This window comes from Muntiacus reevesi, chromosome X (assembly GCF_963930625.1).
Source record: "Muntiacus reevesi chromosome X, mMunRee1.1, whole genome shotgun sequence".
Lineage (NCBI taxonomy): Eukaryota > Metazoa > Chordata > Mammalia > Artiodactyla > Cervidae > Muntiacus > Muntiacus reevesi.
The window spans coordinates 51,284,133-51,301,012 of NC_089271.1; the positions used below are offsets into that span (position 1 = coordinate 51,284,133).

Here is a 16,880-nt window from a genome sequence, read left to right on the forward strand (position 1 = left end):
CTACAGGTATTTTAATCTGTTGCACCTGTCACTTCTGAAGCAGTTCCCTTTGCTTATTTGGCTTCTGTTTGCAGGTCTGCTCAATGTCTAATTTCCACCCTGACACAAGTGGGTGGAGGTGGTCTCTTGTTTAGGTTCACTTGTTCAGTCGTGCTGCGGGGAGGGGTGGGCACTGCAGACAAATATCACTGGTCTGTGTGAGGAGTACTCACAGTGTTCCGGCCACACTGGGTTTGCCCCTGCTTGCGGCGTGTGTGCTTTCCCCGTCTACACTGCTCAGGCTCCAGGCTGCTCTATAGGGAGTGGGCCCTGTGTTGCATGTGGTTCCAGTTTTCAGGAACCCCACAAAAGCTCAGACTCGGTTGGGCCTGCGTTTTGTGCCTTCCACGGCCTGAGCAGCTCAGGCAACCAGGAGCTTGATGAGTGCACTCTCCCCGGGTGCAGTGTGCCTTATCCCCTCCACGGTCCCAGCCTCAGTTTCCACACACGCTGGTCCGGTGCACCTTGTGTCTGTTCTGGGGAGCTGGTCTCTAACTGCGACCCTCCCAGCGGATGTCAACCATCCAGAATCTCAGGAAGTCTTTGGTTAGAAACTGGAAGCCTGTTTGCAGTTTGGTAGGGGATGTCTCTCTGGGGCCTAGTTTGCCCCTTTCCCCTCCCCCCGCCTCCTGCCTCTGATGGGCGATGGGCCAGTCCACAGCCGACTAGGTCTTCTCTGGAATTGCTCAGTCCTTCCTTTGTTCCTAAGCAATGCCGCCCGCTCCTCTCCATTCAGCCCCCACTTGCTGGTGGTGGATGTGAGCGTCTGGGGTACTTTTCTGCTGGGAGTTGCTTTTAGATAAGTAATCTATGGGTTTTATTTATTTTTCCTCCCAGTTAGGTTGCCCTCCGAGATTTGAAAACTTCCCCCAGACCCACCAATGAGACAGTTTCCTGGTGTTTGGAAACTTCCTCTATTACAACTCCCTATCCGGGATGGGTCTCCATCCATAACTCTTTTGTCTCTCTTTTTTATCTTTGATATTTTGTCCTACCTCCTTTTGAAGACAATGGGCTGCTTTTCTGGGCGCCTGATGCCTTTGCTAGCGATCAGGAGTTGTTTTGTGGAGTTTGCTCAGTCTTCAAATGTTCTTTTGATGAATTTGTAGGGGATAAAGTGATCTCCTCGTCCTATTCCTCCTCCATCTTAGCTCCTCCTCCCAAAATCTTTTTTTTTAAACGGGTAGGGCAGCAAAACCTCCTGCACCACAGCTGTAAGCTGCCTGTGCCTGAGCATGCATACTCGCATCTAACTCTTTGCAACACCATGGACTGTAGCCCACCAAGCTCCTCTCTCCACGGTATTCTCCGGGAAAGAATACTGGAGTGAGTGCCCATTCCCTTCTCCAGGGGATCTTCCCGACACAGGGATCAAAACTGCATCTCCTGTGTCTCTTGCTTGAAGGTGGATTCTTTACCACAGAGCCACCTGGTGAGCACTAGCTCCCCTCCCCCAGGTAAATAAACAGAACACCAAATACAAAAGCTACCCAAGGGGCTGGAGGCTTGGGGGCATAGAGTTGGACCCACAGCAGGGCAGAAGGAGCAGGTGAGAATGTGCTGGAAAGGTGGATTCTCCCACTTTGCCTTCTCAGGGGCCCCAGTTCTAACACTGCCCTGGGTGGCTGGGTCTATCCTGTCTGATAGATCAGAGGTAGAGGCTGAACCCAACTCTCAGCTTCTACATGTGTTTCTAGTAGGGGAGGAAGGCGATGGCTTCAATCTCTCTGCCCCAGGTCAGAGGCAAGATTCTCTGAAACTCAGACAGACGGGATGTGTGGGAGGTTGAGCATCTTCTTGTGGAGGATGAGTGCAGGGACTCATAGAAGGTCAGTTCTCTGAGCACGTGGTCTGGAAGCTTCTACCACCAACATCTCATTGATTTTTGTCCCCTCTCCCTGATGAGGGGAGGGGGCCATGGAGGCCCATGAGCTCTTTCCTGGTTTCCAACCACTACAAGTGTTCCCCAGAGATGGCGAGGACAGGTGTGGGCCCCGCCCATCCCAGGTTTTCCTCTCCCACCCGTTTCCGTGCAGCTGGATGAAAGCTTCCAGCTCTTAGGGAGTGAAGCCGTTGTATGGAATCTTGTTCTTGTCCAGGGTGCAAGTCGCAATGCACTACAGGATCACGTGGTTGAAGGGCTGAATGGTGCTCTTGGCCAGTAGCTTCTCGTGCAGTAATAGCTCATAGACTGTCTTCTTGAAAGTTCTGATGGCATCCATGTGTGCCCCCGCCTCTGTCAGGGCATTCGTGATCCCCAAGCAGTTGTTCTGCTTTACGATGTGCATTGGCCTGTTGTTTCCAAAGTCCTGGGTTGTTTCCACTGTCTGGGTCAGCCCCACAGTCGAGGGTACCTTGGCCATCTGGAGGGAGGGAAATCTGCCCACCTAGAACTGGCCCTCGTTTGTGGTCTGTGCCCACTGCCATGTGCAGGAGTGAAGCCATTCTGGCTGCGATTCTTGCGGCTCACAAAGCACCCCCCCCTCAGCGCAGCAGGCTCCGCACCACGTCCAGGTGATCAGCTGCTGAGGCAGCCCACAGCAGCTGCGCACCCTCAATGCTCTCGTCATTGAAGTGTATGGAGCCGCCAGCATCCATGCTGGCACCTCTCCGGTCCTCCGGGTACTCAACCACATCTAGCTGGCTGCAATGGGAGGTGATGACAAGTGGTGTCCCCACCTTAACCACCCACCCCTGTCCCCCGCTGGCCAACTAGCCCATCAGCTCGTTCAGCTCCTCCCTGCTCTGGCTGCTGGGCAGCCTCTGAAGCATCTGAAGCTTGTCAGCATGGCCTGTGTTGTATACGATGGTGTAGAGGTCTACCATTTGGACCTCCACCAGGACATGGGCTGGCCACCCAAAGGGTTGGGGGGACAGGGGCCCGAGGACTAGAGCCCAGAGGGGCAGGCTGCAAATTTCACCATCCCTCCCGCTGCCATCCAAGGTGTGTCTCCTTATGAATTTTCTTAATAACATTATTTTTTCCTCTGGCTTACCTTAAGAATACAGTATTTAGGGGCTTCCCTGGTGGCTCAGTGGTAAAGAATCTGCCTGGCAATTCAGGAGTGACTGGTGCCATCAATGATCTGAGAAGATCCCACGTGTTGTGGAGCAAATAAACCCGTGTGTGCCACAACTATTGAGCCAGTGTTCTAGAGCCTCAGAGCTTCAACGACAGAGCCCACAAACCCTAGAAGCTGTGATCCACAACAGAAGCCACCACAATGAGAATGGTGCGGCCCGCCACTGGAGAGTAGACCCCGCTCATCCCAACTAGAGAACACTTCCATGCAGCAACAAAGACTTAGCACAGTCCCCCCCCCTCCAAATACAAAACAAATAAAATTATTTTTTAAAAAAGAATACAGTATATAAGGCATGAGTGAGTGTGCATTGTCAGTTGTGTCTGACTCTTTGTGGTACCATCGACTGTAGCCTGCCAGGCTCCTCTGTCCACAGGATTTCCCAGGCTAGAATACTGGAGTGGGTTGCCATTTCCTCCTGCAGGGGACCTTCCCCACCCAAGGATCAAACCCACCTATCTTGCTCGTCTCCTGCCCTGGCAGTCAGCTTCTTTACCACTAGTGCCCAGGTAATGGATATAACATAAAAAATATATGTTAATCAACTGTTTATGTTAGCTGTAAGGGTTCCTGTCAACAGTAGGCTATTAGTAGTGAAGTTTTGGAAGAGTCTAAAGTTATACTTGGATTCTTAACTCAGAGCGGGGGTTGGTGCCCTTAACCCCTACATTGTTCAAGGGTCAACAGTACTGTCATTGTTGCTTCCAAAACCTAATACTTCACTGGGACAGTGTTTTGCATGCTTGTTCTAGGAATGCTGGATAAAGACCAAAGGGAATTCTCTGGTTCAGGGACTGCCACGTGCAGAGAGATGACAGCAGAGCATGCAATTGACTCCCCAACGCATCTCCCTTATCCTCGCCCAGGTGTCTGAAGAGAAACAGCAGAGAATCCCTGGAGGACAAAGAAATCACAGCCTTGATTAGGACTAAAATGCAGCAGGTAGATGACGACAGTAAAGCATCAATACAATGGCCCAATATGGCCAGTGGAAAAAACTAGCAGGGGGTGCAGTCTCACTGTGGATTACTGCCAATGGAATGTATGTTGCTCCAGTGGCCCTGGCCACTGGAGACTTTGTGACTGTAAACGAACGCACAGCACACACTGATGGCACTGGGAGTGCTGTGTCACTTCCTAGGCCTTCTTTTCTGTCCCACTGGACTTGGAAGACACTCCTCCATGGGGCTCTTGTGCTCCTACACATCTTGCTGAGTGTGACAGGAAAGCAAGGCCCCGAGTGCTGTTTCCCTGGCATTTCTCAGATTTGTGCTTACAGCAAATGACTTGAAGGCTGGTTTCCAGGCTGCTCTTAGGCAGCAGGTTGCCCAGGCTCAGGTTCAGGCAACTCAGTGCACATACTGGCATTTGTCAAACATGATCTGCGTCACATCTGTGGGAACTCAGGCTTAGGAAACTCACAGCCTTTTAAAACTCACAGCCGTTTTAAAAAAATGGAATCTTCCCTGTTGCTATAAGAGAAAGAGACCTTTCCCTCCTTCCCTTTTCTTAGAATATTTCCTTGAGAAAACTGGTATTTGTAAACCCTTCCTCTGCCCCTTGGATACATATGTAAATCTTAAAAGGGTAAACAAGCCTTCTGTCAGCAAAACAACCCAGGAATAATTTTCTTTTGGGACTAGGAGCCATCTCCTTGAACTATAAACACCAAAGAAGACAGTGTTCTGTCTCTCTGTCATCCTGGGAGCTTAGCCTCACAGCCTGGCTCTAAGCTGGAACTCAGTTCAGCTCAGTTCAGTCCCTCAGTCGTGTCCGACTCCTTGTGACCCCATGGGCTGCAGCATGCCAGGCTTCCCTGTCCATCACCAACTCCCGGGGCTTACTTAAACTCAAGTCCATCGACTCAGTGATGCCATCTAACCATCTCATCCTCTGTTGTCCCCTTCTACAGCCTTCAATCTTTCCCAGCAACACAGTCTTTTCTAATGAGTCAGTTATTCACATCAGGGGGCCAAAGTATTGGAGCTTCAGCTGCAGCATCAGTCCTTCCAATGAATATTCAGGACTCATTTCCTTTAGGATGGACTGGTTGGATCTCCTGGCAGTCCAAGGGACTCTCAAGAGTCTTCTCCAACACCACAGTTCAAAGGCATCAATTCTCTGTCCCTCAGCTCTCTTTATGGTCCAACTCTCACATCCATACATGACTGCTGGAAAAACCATAGCTTTGACTAGATAGACCTTTGTGGGCAAAGTAATGTCTCTGAATTTTAATATGCGCTCTTGGATTGTCATAGCTTTTCTTCCAAGGAGCAAGCACCTTTGAATTTTGTGGCTGCAGTCACCATCTGCAGTGATTTTGGAGCTCAAGAAGCCAGCCTTTTCACTCTCCTTTTCCACATTCATCAAGAGGCTCTCTAGTTTCTCTTTGGTTTCTGCCTTAAGGGTGGTGTAATTTGTGCATCTGAAGTTATTGATATTTCTCCCAGCAATCTTGATGCCAGTTTGTGCTTCATCCAGCCAGGCATTTCCCATGATGTACTCTGCATTTAAGTTTTCTTCTTATTTTATAAAATTATCACAGATATTTAATATGAAATGCTCAATATGCAGATTACTATATAATTCAATAAGTTATTTAAAATTTTTTATATTGTAGAAGCAAGAGTTGGCAGCTTTTAAAATAATCTTATTTAGATATTATCTGGCTCATGGAAATTTCTTTTTTAAAATTATTTTTTGGAGGCTAATTACTTTACAATATCATGGTGCTTTTGCCATACATTCACATGAATCAGCCATGGGTGTACATGTGTTCCCCATCCTGACCCTCCCTCCCACCCCTTTCCCCATCCAATCTCTCAGGATCATCCCAGTGCACCAGCCCTGAGCACCCTGCCTCATGCATCGAACCTGGACTGACGATCTAGTTCATATATGGTAATATACATGTTTCAATGCTATTCTCTCAAATCATCCCACCCTCACCTTTGCCCACAGAGTGCAACAGTCTGTTCTTTACATCTGTGTCTCTTTTGCTGTCTCGTTATATGGTCATCATTACCATCTTTCTGAATTCCATATGTTGCATAGAAGTTAAATAAGCAGGGTGACAATATACAGCCTTCACGTGTCCTTTGCCAATTTTGAACCAGCCTGTTGTTTCATGTCCAGTTCTAACTGTTGCTTCTTGAACTGCATACAGATTTCTCAGGAGGCAGGTAAGGTGGTCTGGTATTGCCATCTCTTAAAGAACTTTCCGCAGTTTGTTGAGATCCACACAGCCAACGGCTTTAGCATAGTCAATAAAGCAGAAATACGTGATTTTCTGGAATTCTCTTGCTTGTTTTATGATCCAGTGCATGTTGGCAATTTGATCTCTGGTTCCTCTACCTTTTCTAAATCCAGCTTGAACATCTGCAAGTTCTCAGCTCATGTTCTGTTGAAGCCTGGCTTGGAGAATTGTGAGCATTACTTTGCTTGTGTTTGAGATGAGTGAAATTGTGTGGTAGTTAGAACATTCTTTGGCATTGCCTTTCTTTGGGATTGGAATGAAAACTGACCTTTTCCAGTCCTGTGGCCACTGCTGAGTTTTCCAAATTTGCTGACATATTGATTGCAGCACTTTCACAGCATCATCTTTTAGGATTTGAAATAGCTCAGCTGGAATTCCATCACCTCCACTAGCTTTGTTCATAATGATGCTTCCAAAGACCCACCTGACTTCACTTTCCAGGATATCTGACTCTAGGTGAGTGATCACACCATCGTGGTTATCTGGGTCATTAACATCTGCTTTGTATAGTTCTGTGTACTCTTGCCACCCCTTCTTAATATCTTCTGCTTCTGTTAGATCCGTACCATTTCTGTCTTTAACTGTGCACAATTTTGCATGAAATGTTCCCTTGGTATCTCTAATTTTCTTAAAGACATCTCTAGTCTTTCCCTTTCTATTGTTTCCCTCTACTTCTTTGCATTCATCACTTAGGAAGGCTTTCTTCTCTTTCCTTGAGACCTCCTTGTCATAAAAGAGAGGAGAAGTCTGACTTTGCCTTTGGATAAAGGCAATTAACAGGCACAGATGCCACTCCCATTACCTGCAGAGCTTAGGATGAACTATGATCGAATGTAGAGAAAATGGTGGTCTCAGGTCCTCTTGCAGGACAACTAGTTGTCATTCTTCTTAACAACATTTAGGTACTGGACTGCATCTGCTCAGTTAAGCAAAAGGTTGATTTCTTGCTACCTTTGCAGTCTGATTAGCAGATTGCCCATGATGCCAACCACAGCCTGGTTTAATACTCAGTAATGAAATCATTCTGTTTCTATTCTTCATTTGTGGAGAAGATGTCCTGGGCTTTCAGGAGACTGCATTTTTAACTTTCTCAGTTTGCTGATGAGGATGGGATGGCCTGAACGTTCCTGAACTGAGCAGACCAGTGAACGTGAATTATAAAATGTCTCCCTCTTAGCACTATGCTCTTTTCAAGTATGACCTGGATAGATCTCACTCTCCAAATTCTACATTGTGTTTTTGAGTAAGCACGCATAATACAGGACCTAAAAATCCATCAGGGCCACCATCAGCTTTAATGGTGGGAAAGATGGGAAGCCCAGATGTTGCCTGCAGATCTTCTCTCTTGAATGGCCAATACAGCTCTATATGACATTTGGAAGGACATCCATTTGAAAGGAAAATACAGGCTTATATTGGCCTGAGCATACTTCCATTAATTTGGATGAATTAACATATATGGTGGTTTTTAGAAGAACCTCTTGCCCAGGTTTCCCTGGTGGTTCAGACAGTAAAGAATCTGCTAGCAATGCAGGAGACCTGGGTTTGATCCCTGGGTCAGGAAGACCCCCTGGAGAAGGGAATGGCTACCCACTCCAGTATTCTTGCCTGGAGAATCCCACGGAGAGAGGAACCTGGCAGGCATGGTGTTGCAAAGAGGTGGACACAACTGGTCGACTAACACTTGCACTTTCATCTCCAGCAAAGGACATACTTGTCTTTACAGGTTGAATATCATCTTAGGAAGAAGGTTACATTATTTGGGAAGATGTAGGAAAATGGAAGAGGAAATGGGAGAACTAAAGTCACTTTCTCTTTCTCCAAACCCTCTTCCTCCTTTCTCAGCTGTCTCCCTTTATTTTGGTCCCTTTCCATGGCGTCTCTTCATCTTCATGCCTCAATCCGACTTCTAGTAAGGGCGAAACGATGACCTTCAAGATAGGCGTTTAAGTAGATTTCCCTGCAAAGAAGGACAAGGAGACAGTAATGAATTATCTGCTCTGTGTGAGATGTGTGTGTCTCATGCCCTAGCTGTGATTCCATTTCAGGCTTAGCCTAGATCTTGACCTTCAAGAATATTTTCTTATCTACAAACTATATAGCCAGGAAAGCAGAGATGATAAAACAATACTATTAAGGAGTAACTGGGAAATTTAATAAAAGACTGTGTCCCCACCCCACCTCCCATGGTGGCTACAGGATGGAGAGTGGTTGCAGCAGTCACTGGAATAGACAAACAAAAGTGGTGTTAGGCTGAAAAACACAATATGGGAAAGGAAACCCAAGAGTCGTCTAATTCTACATTTCTCCTGACTCAATGTCAAGACAGTTAGCCTTCCCTTACCAATTTGCCAACAAAGCTGATAATATTCAGTGACTACCCAGGCTTGAAACAGCACAAATCTACATGCTGTTCAACTTCTGTACCTTATTCACTGAGGGATTCTTTTCCTGGGCCTGGGAAATACCCACAGAAGTTTGCACAAGTACCTGGCAGTGTGTTTTCAGTTTACAGCCCCAAACATGGGGATGTGCCCTGGTAGCTGCACAGAATTCTGCATGCAGCAGGCTTTGGTTGTTTGATGGAGCAGGCATGTCAGGACTGGAAAGCAACCCACCATATCAGGGGGAAAGGTGGGCAAAAGACTCAGACTGTATGCCACCTCCCAAAACCATGGAAGAACTAAAGGCTTGAGGGACCCACTGAGAGGCCTGCAGGTGGTCATAGTTGAAGCCCTCTGACGAAAAGTGAGCTAGGAGAAATCACAGCAGTGTATTCAGAATAGTGATTTCTTTGGTGATTTTCATTGGCAGTTTGTTGAGGCTTTCCCACAACTTACCGGCATGGATCCAGAGGCAGTTCAAAATCACACACTAGTCTTATCTACATTTGTTTCAACCTAGAACAGATTATTACATAAAACTTAACAGCAGCTGCTCAATTTGGGGGCATGCTAGAGAAAAAGGAAGGAGAAAAGGAGCAGTTAAACATCGCTGTGTTAGCCACTTGGTTACACCTATTGTCTAAGGGAAGAGCTCCTACTCTGGATAGCATGTGAAGGGAGCCAAGTTAGGTGGGAAGACTGCATGTCATTATTACATTATGTCAAGACACTGGATGAGGGACTGGAGAGAGAGAGACTCCTGAGAATGCAGACCCTGCAGGAAAAAGGGAGTCAGGAAAGCCCAGGAAGAAACCCTCAGGTAGGGAATAATAGGCAAAAGACTCAAAGTCAACAGATTGAGGGAATCTTGGAGGTGGAAACTGGTGAAACACAAGTTTCAATAATTTGACCTGAGGCTAATTTATGCTTGTCTTTTCTGGTAAATATTCATGCTGCAGAAGACTCTTGAGAGCCCCTTGGTCTACAAGGAGATCAAACCAGCAAATCCTAAAGGAAATCATCAATGAATATTCATTGGAAGGACTGATGATGAAGCTGAAGCTTCAAAGGCATGGTGTGGACAGGATCAGGAGCAGGGTGGGCAAGATCAAGGGCAGGATGTGGGTGGGCTCAGAGGCAAAAGTGGGTGAATTTGGGGCAGGGTTTGTATGAGGAGCCACCAGGGAAGCCCACTTGGGTGGGGTTGGGAGAAAGTATGGCCTGGGTTCAGGGTGAAACCACCCTTCTCTTCATCTTTAGCACCTCACTTTCAATCTCTCCCCAGAGCCACAAGGCTCTTCTGTGATGTTTACAACCCACAGAGTAAGAGGTACTATAAGCAACTCCCGGTGTTAGGCCCCGAGCACTCAATGGACCCCAAGGTGAGACTTCACCTTCTCTATCTCATGACCTTCCATTTCCCCTCTCCCTTCTCCCTACCTGACCACCTTCTTCTGGTTCTCCATGTTTGAATTGCCTCCTATTCCTTCTTCCCTCTGCCTGACTGCTTTCATACCTACTGACCAATCTCAGTGGGTCCCCTCCTCTCTTTCTTACCTCCCCTACACTCACCCACCTTAGTGATCAATCATCTTCTAGTCTCACTTTTCTTTCTGTTTCTTCATTGATAAGCTCCTTGCCTGACCACACCCCCAACATTTCTCTTTCTGCCTGTCTCTCTCTTTCTGCCTGTCTAGCCTCCATTCCTCTGCTCCTCAGTATAACCATCCCATTCCCCCTGTCTCCTTGCTTGCCCATCTACTTTATTTTCCCAGACCGTGCCTGACATTCCACCCCAACCATCCTTGAAAGGCCACCCTCAATTCCTCTTTTGAATTTCTGACTTCCCTTCATTTTTTTCATTCTTCCTGCCTCACTTCCCCAGTCACCTTCTAACCACTTCCCATCTCCAAAATCCTGTCTTCTTTCTTTGATCAGCCCTCATTCCTCCACACTCCTGACCCCATTCCTCACCTCCTCTATGTTTTATGGACCTCCAGTCATCTACTGTGGTCCAGCTAGTAAAGAATCCGCCCGCAATGCAGGAGACCTGAGTTCAATCCCTGGTTTGGGAAGATCCCCCGGAGAAGGGAAAGGCTACCTACTCCAGTATTCTGGCCTAGAACATTCCATGGGTCCATGGGGTCACAAAGAGTTGGACATGACTGGGCGACTGTCACTCACATTCATGTACTTCTTCCTGTCAGACTTCCCCTCCATCCTTCCTCTCCTTCCTGTTTGATCTCTTTCTACTCTTCCATTCATCTTACCTGATCACACCCTTTCCTACATCCCAGCTTAACTTCTTCCTCCATCCTCCATGCTTGATCATACCCCCTGTACCCCCTTCTTCTTTACCTAGTAATCAATGAATTCCTCTCTTCCTTCCTGCTAGGTCACGTCCCATCCCTCTCCTTCTGCCTGACTGCCCTCCAATCCCCCTCTTCCTCTCATTTTACCTGCCTGTTCCACCTCCATAGACACCCCCATCCATACCTCATCACCATTCTTTCTACCCACAGGTTCCAGATGATGAGGTGTGCGGTTGTCCACTACTGCACAATGTCTTTGAGGTCACTGATGATTTCTGTTGTCTCCCCAAATGCTTCTGCAACCTCCACTATTGCTGGGCGAAGCTGAGGCGTGTTGAGGTGGACCTAGAGTGTGTTCGTGCAGTGGGTTACAAGGCTGAGTGTGGCTGAGGGGCAGAATGGGATCCTGCAAGCCCCTTCTCACCCTTACCCCCACAGTTGCACGAGCTGGTTGAGAAGGAGCAGAGGTGCGCACAGCCATTATGAATCGGACAGGGCTGCTGGCCCTGATGCTTCACCAAGCAACCCAGCATGATCCACTCACCACTGACCTACGCTCCAGAGTAGACAGCTGAGCTCTGCTCAACTGAGGTCCTATGCTCGATACCTGGTGCAAAGGAGCCACTACGAATTTCTCAAACACCCGTTCCTCTAACCATGTCTTTCTCAGGGCATCTCAAAGTTTCTCTGTGCTTCTCTATTCCCCATTTAGTATCCTGTCTCTATGCCTCCTTAGGGTGGACTAGTCTTTACAATTTCCCCATTTCTGTCCTTTCTCTTATCCCCTTCCTCTCTCTTTCCTGAATCTGGGCAGGGCCAAGGGATATGCCAAGTGCTCAACTCCGACTGGCCAGAGTTTTGTTTAGAAACTTGAGATTAGCAAGACATTTTGGTATCTCCTGGTGGCCCCTAATCCAGTCTCTGTGCCCACAAACCCAATTCCAAACCTCCAGGGGTGGTGGGTGATAGTGCAGCTTTACTTGGGTGGCAGGCCCATTTGGAGTTGGCTGAGAAGTGCTCCACACTCAGCTCAGTTTGTCCTTTCCTGTCAAGGGAAAGGTGAGGTTACAAAGTGGGTACCAGTGACCCTGAATCCCCCATCCCAGGCCATCAGGTCTGTCACTGTCACCTGATTTGTGCACTTTGACCGACTTCTGTATAATTTTGGCATTCCCCAGGCCAGAGGTGCTGGAAAAATGTTGCAATGGAGGGAAAAGGTGATGATTCCATTTTGGGACACTGAGCAGAGTTCAAGGTGTCAGTGCAATCGTGCCCTTGCCCCTGCCCATCTTGTTCCACCCCTCACCACACCACGAGGTCCCAGCCCTTCTGTCAGCCTTGGCCCCTGTCAGTGCAGTCCTGGCCTATGCACATGCTACCACCTTCCCCTCCCCACCCCACCCCAGATCTCTGATCCTGTCTTGTTCTCCTCTTCCCACTACCCTTCTCTGAGTCTACTCTCTCGAGCTGGCTCTGTCTACCTAATCCTGTAAGGTTGCCAGAAAGGGACTGGGACCTCTGCCACATCTGCCTTTGCAAGGCCCTGCCAGGCCTGTGGAGGTGTGTCCAGTAAGGCTGCCTGTGGGGATTGGTATGCCACAAATGAGAGACTTCAACTACTCTTCCTGTTCTTTTTATACTCACTAGACCCTCGGAGTTTTTTTTTTTTTTTTCCCCATATTTGCCTCAGGATGATGAACAGTATTATTTTTGTGTTTTTCTAGAAATATTAAAGATGCTCTTTTGAAGACTGTATTTTTCTTTGGTTAAGTCAATTTTGCTTCAAGAAAACTTAGTAATTGTATTCAAAGTTCCCAATTACACTCTTTAGGTATCATAATTTAACTCTAGCTATATGAGTGTGCACTTGCAGGTCTATGTTTTACCAAAACAGTTATTGCTAACCATTTTTTTGCTCTCTTATTTTGAGATCTATCTTCTCATTCACTATTCATTTGTTTAGAATACTTCCTTTAGTGTTTTCATCAAATAGAATAAACTGGTGGAATAGTCTTCAAATTATTTAATGTCTGAACCTGTTGTTTTTTTGCTCCAAGGAGTGTTTTCTTGGGAGTGGGTATAGGATCGCTGCATTAGAGTCCTTCTTTTTAACTACATTTTTATTTTTGTATGGGAGTACAGGAGATTAACAAGGTTGTGATAGTTTCAGCTGGAAAACAAAGGGACTCAGCCATACATATATATGTATCCAAGAGTCCTTCTTTATTAATGGCCTATGAGAAGTGGCTTCTAAGATGGCTCCCAAAGATCCCAGACTCCTGGTATTCAAGGCTTTGTGTAATTCCCTCCATTTGTGTGACTCACTTCTAAGCAGAAGCATACCTTTAATATTGAGGAGATGCCACCTTTGTGATTAGCTTACAAGAGATTGTAGCTTCTGTCTTGCTAACAGGCTCTCTTCCTTGTGGACTAGTGAACCAACTTGCCATGTTGGGGAAGCCTATATAGCAGGGAACTCAGGATGGCCTTTGACAGTTAGTATGAAACTGAGGCTCTCAGTCCAAGAGCCTAAATGAACTGGATCCTGCAAACAACCACATAAATGAGCTTGGAAGAACATCCTTCCCCAGGTGAGCCTTTGGATGAGGCCCCAAGCCTAGCTGAGAGCTTGATTGCAGCCACATGAGAGACCCTGAAACAGAGGATCAAGCTATGCTGTGCCTAGGATTTTGACCCACTTAAACTCTGAGATAATCAGTGTGTGTTGTTTTAGACAATTAAGTTTATGGGAATTGGAGACAAATAGGGACGAGCAGGTCAGTGATTTTGTGAAAGGTACTAGGTTGGTTTCTGAGATGAAAACCATGGCATCCATCAGGAAAGTCCAGTGTTTGGCTGCTCCATGAGTCCATTTTAGAAACTATGTGGGTCATTAATTGGCAGTCTGGAAAGATGGACAATTGGAAAGCTGCATGGGATGTGGCACTGCTGTATTTGTGTTGGTTATCATCCAATGTTGTCATAGTCATCACTGTGGACTATTGTTTATTGGGAGCTGACCCAGTATGGGGTCAGAATCACAGACTAACTTTGGAGTCAGCTGATCTTGGCTTCCGTATTTCCTGGTCTTTCTACTTGCTAGTAGTGGGACCTTAGGATAACGGACTTAACCTCACTGTGCTTCAATAGCTTCTGCTGTCAAATGGTTCTAATGATAATCATTGTCATGTAGCTGGCAAGGTTATAGTGAAAATTAAATGAGGAGCCTGTTATTGATCAGCAGGGCCTCAGGGCAGGGCAAGTGTTTCACAGGAGGGGCAGATTCCAGACTTGTTGTCCCGGAGATGAATCACCATCCCACCGCTGAGCGTGAGTACCACGTGGCTGGTGTCCCACATCTAGAGCCCTGCATATTTCAGTGAAAAATGTGATGTAGTTGATGGAGGAACGGTGGGATGAAGGGTGAGCCTCATAGCCTGACAGAGGGGTAAGTCCAGGGTGTCTGCAGGCAGCAATGTCCAGGTAGGGGTGACCACCAGCCCCAGCCTGGGAGACACTGCCCCCTGATGTCCAGCACTCCCCACTGACTCTGTGCAAATGCTCAGCTGATCGCCACCAGATCTTCCATTTTCCTGATCCTTGGGGATTTGATAATTTTCCCTCTACCCTGATCTAGGACAGAAACTGCCCCCCCTCCTTGTTTTGGAACTTAGAGGATGGCCAGATCATAGGGTGCGCACAGTCTCTAGGGCCCTTCTAGTTCTTCCTCCTCTTCTCAAAGATGAATAAAGTGGCCTGAGAAGGTACATGAGTTGGCCAGGTTCCTGGGGTTGTGACAGTAATGGACTGGAGCCAGGTCTCCTGACTGTGTGTTCCACCCTCCCCACACTCCAGCCAAGACCAGCTTTCCCACTAAAAGTTCCCCTTGAAATTTTGCAAATACAGGAGGATGAGGGAGCCAGACCCTGCCCCATAGCTCCCTTCTTCGGAGAGTCCTGAGTCTGCTGTCAACTCCGGGGACAGGCTGGTTGTCACAGGGGCTCAGTAAGACACTATATATTATAAAACTGTCTTACATAGTTTTGTTTATTATATGGATTTGAAATAGTTAAATGTATTTCATATTATTATATAAATTCATATATGTATATAAAAATGTAAAATGTATATTTATTTGTGATTATATAAAAAGAGCTTTATTTTTGAAACAAGAAGTCATACACTCTAAGTAGAAAGAAGAAAATTAAAGTGACCTCTAACTCTATTGTCACCTAACTATCAATTCTGTTAACATTTTGATGTTTTTGGTTTCAAATATTTTTTTCTGGGTATGTGCATGTGTGTCTGTTCGTGAGTGTTTAATATCTTATTAATATATGCACACTTAGTTTTCATGAAAACTAGAATTGTTTACCTTCATTTTTTGCTCTTTACACTAACTTACACATTTCTTCATGTCGCCAAATTTTTTTATATGCAGTTTGAGCAGTGGCATAATATTGAGTTTTTGCATGTATCACCATTTTTATCACCAATATACTATTAATATAGGAATCACTTTAGGAATCAGTGAACTAAAATAGACTGGAATGGGTGAATTTAACTCAGATGACCATTATATCTAACACTGTGGGCAAGAATCCCTTAGAAGAAATGGAGTAGCCCTCATAGTCCATATAAGAGTCTGATGTGCAGTACATGGATGCAGTCTCAAAAATGACAGAATCATCTGTTCATTTCAAGGCAAACCAGTCAGCATCACAGTAATCCAAGTCTATGCCCCAACCAGTAATGCTGAAGAAGCTGAACTTGAACAGTTCTATGAAGACCTACAAGACCTTCTAGAACTAACACCCAAGAAAGATGTCCTTTTCATTATAGGGGACTGGAATGCAAAAGCAGTAAGTCAGGAGATAACTGGAATAACAGGCAAATTTGGCCTTGAAGGAGAAAACAAAGCAGGGCAAAGGCTAACAGAGTTTTGCCAAGAAAACGCACTGCTCATAGCAAACACACTCTTCCAACAACACAAGAGAAGACTCTACACATGGACATCACCAGATGGTCAATACCAAAAGCAGAGTGATTATATTCTTTGCAGCCAAAGAAGGAGAAGCTCTATATGGTCAGCAAAAACAAGACCAGGAGCTGACTGTGGCTCAGATCATGAACTCCTTCTTGCCATATTCAGACTTCCATTGAAGAAAGTAGGGAAAACCACTAGACCATTCACATAAGACCTAAATCAAATCCCTTATGATTATACAGTGGAAGTGACAAATAGATTCAAGGGGTTAGATCCGATAGACAGAGTGCTTGAAAAACTATGGACAGAGGTTCGTGACATTGTACAGGAGGCACTGATCAAGACCATCCCCATGAAAAAGAAATGCAAAAAGGCAAAATGGTAGTCTGAGGAAGCCTTACAAATAGTTGAGGAAAGAAAAGAAGCTAAAGGCAAAGGAGAAAAGGAAAGGTATACCCACTAGAATTCAGAGTTCCAAAGAATAGCAAGGAGAGATAAGAAAGCCTTCCTCAGTGATCAATGCAAAGAAATAGAGGAAAACAATAGAATGGGAAACACTAGAGATCTCTTCCAGAAAATTAGAGCTATCAAGGGAACATTTCATGCAAAGATGGGCACAATATAGGACAGAACTGTTATGGACCTAACAGAAGCAGCAGGTATTAAGAAGAGGTGGCAACCATACACAGAAGAACTATACAAAAAAGATCTTCATGACCCAGATAACCACGAGGGTATGATCACTCACCTACAGCCAGACATCCTGGAATGTGAAGTCAAGTGGGCCTTAGGAAGCATCCCTACGAACAAAGCTAGGGG

At 46.2% G+C, this 16,880-nt stretch overlaps 1 long non-coding RNA gene across 1 annotated transcript in view; it reads right to left on the minus strand.

Moving 5' to 3' along the window:
* Positions 1-5,946: 5,946 nt before the first annotated feature.
* Positions 5,947-16,880, minus strand: part of LOC136153865 (uncharacterized) — a 46,318-nt gene continuing 35,384 nt past the window's right edge. The window contains exon 3 of the long non-coding RNA XR_010660448.1: positions 5,947-8,338. This is a non-coding gene — a long non-coding RNA (uncharacterized lncRNA). The remainder of the gene's footprint in view (positions 8,339-16,880) is intronic.